The sequence below is a fragment of the Elephantulus edwardii genome, unplaced genomic scaffold, assembly GCF_000299155.1.
Source record: "Elephantulus edwardii isolate Elephantulus edwardi_28Jun2011 unplaced genomic scaffold, EleEdw1.0 scaffold00227, whole genome shotgun sequence".
NCBI lineage: Eukaryota > Metazoa > Chordata > Mammalia > Macroscelidea > Macroscelididae > Elephantulus > Elephantulus edwardii.
In genome coordinates, this window is record NW_006399977.1 from 907,369 (window position 1) to 909,764 (window position 2,396).

At 38.1% G+C, this 2,396-nt stretch overlaps 1 protein-coding gene across 1 annotated transcript in view; it reads left to right on the plus strand.

Annotated features, from left to right (window-relative positions):
* The window catches only part of LOC102860184 (cAMP-dependent protein kinase catalytic subunit beta-like), a 176,056-nt gene that overhangs the window by 137,906 nt on the left and 35,754 nt on the right, over nt 1-2,396 (plus strand). The gene's annotated exons all lie outside the window — the stretch shown is intronic.

A 2,396-nucleotide genomic window follows, 5' to 3' on the forward strand; every position in this document is an offset into this window, starting at 1 on the left:
ATAATTTTAAGATACCATATAGAAACAGTGTAAGAAGCCTGATCATACATTAGTTTTAAAATTCAAATAAAAGCAGCATGAAGCTAATTTAAATTTTTTGGGGGGAGATATTATGAGTTTCCATTAACTGGAGGGCTCATACTATGCAAAAATAATTGAATTTTAAAATAGAAGTTATTTCTTACATAGCTCTGGTGAACAGGCTCAAGTTAAAAAAAAGACAATAAGGAATACATAGAAATATTAATAGTATGGGTATAAGATTGAGTGTTTATTTGCTTCTGCTTTCATTTTTAAAGTTGTTATTATTGAGTACTGGTGGTATAATGCATTAAGTATTGGACTGCTGACCAAAAGAGTTGTAGTTTGAATCCACCAGCCACTCTGTGAGAGAAAGTCTTCTCTGAGAAAGATTGTCATGATTCAGAAACATTATGGCAGATCACCATTGACCCCATAGTAGTGGAAGTTGTTCTGCTGAGGATTTTTTTAGCTTAAAGTTATAGTTTAAAACCCAATGATTGAATTCCTAATAAGGTCTCATAGTCTTTAAAATAGATTACAAATTTTGTTAGCTTTACCTTTATCTAATAGTTGTAAATTTGTTCTATTCATTAATAATCACTACTAGAATACAAGGGCAGTCTGGTGACCTAATGGTAAGAAGCTTCCCTGCAGTCCCAGATTGCATTGTTCAAATCCACTAGCTGCTCCTTGGGAGAAGAATAGTCTCCCATGCAATTTGCTGCTTCATGAAAACCCACTGGAAAATCAGTTATGAATTAGTTCCAACTCTGTGACACGCAGCAACCCAGTAGGATGAAAGGTATTTCTGGTGGCCTTGTGGTAAGAAGTTGCACCGTTAACCCTAAGGCAAATAGTTTTAATCTACCAGCTCCTCCTCAGGAGAAGGATGGGCAGTCTCCTGTGTGATTTCAAGTCTGAAAAGTCACTGGAGGGTCAGTTCTTACTTGATGATGCCCACCAACAGCAACAGAATGCAGCTAAATTCAAAAGCAAGTTCATTTAGTACATTATATATTGACATAGTTAGAACTGATGACTTAGTACATAGCCAATCAGGCTGTTAACCAAAGTTTGGTAGTTTGAATCCACTAGCCACATTCCACAGAAGAAAGACAAACAGTCTTCCCAGAAAGATTTATAGCCTCAGAAACCAGTGGTGTCAGAATCCATCAACAGTAGATTTAAAAAAAACAAAACAAAACAAAAAAACCCCAAACATGGTGAGTACTAGTTTTCATTGTACAGTTGGTGAAGAATCTTTACGTTGTACAATTGATTATGCCCTTTATCACAGCCTAAAGGTTTTCCAGTCTAAACTCACCCAGAGCTCCCTGAGAAGATAGGCATGACTGCTTCTGAAGACTCTAGAGCCATATGAATGAAGTAGTTGTATTCTGCACACATAAGATCACCATGAATTGAAATTGAAAGATGAGGATAAATTTGGATTATCACAAAATAACGATTTTCAATGTTGGGTAAACATTATTTTAGTTAACTAGAGTTAAGCCAAAATTTGGCTTAATATATAATTTCAGAAATAAAACTTCAGTGCTTTTGAATTGATTAGGGCTCTTGAGCAACCCTCTGCTAGCTTTAGGAGCTAAACGTCTGGTGGTGTAGTCTGTAGGGAGTTGCTTGATAATTCTAATATTGTACCTCTCAGGTGGTTCATCCACTATCATCTCCTTAGGATCAAGATGAACAACATCGAAAAACCAGTGGAGAGTCATCTATGAGTTGATTCTGACTCTACAGCAATGAATGAGAGTGTGAGTGAAATCACATGGGAGGAGGTTTGCCCATCTTTCTCCCCAAGAGACACACAGTCTTTGAGTTGGCAGCCGAACTCACTACAGACTACTTACTTCACCAGAGCTCCTGCGTATATGTGTCAAGTAAGGAATTGTGCTGACAGCCCAAAAGTGGCACTATTCTGACAGTGCGAATCCACCAACAGCTCCTCTAGAGAAAAATGGGCAGTCTCCTCCCTTGTGGTTTACAGCCGCTAAAACCTTACTGGAGAGTCACCTGGGTGGGTTGTGACTGGTAATGAGTTGTGGTTGTTGTATCTGTGTCAGGGACTATATTAATGAAAAATAACTTCATTTTACCTTTGATGAATCTCTGTTGCTTCCAGTTGCCCTCACTCTGCTACCACTCCTTAAATAGGCAGGCCCAGAATCTTCACATCGCTCTACACTTATTCAGAGTTTCATATTAAAGCACCGCACTTGAACCTAGCTGTCTAAATAAACCTAAGAACACACGCAGATTAACAAAAAGGGCAACCTAGGTAGAACTATCAAGTATGGAAACAAAAAGGAGGAGGAACAGTTGTAAGCAGACCCTAGTGATTGGTACATGGA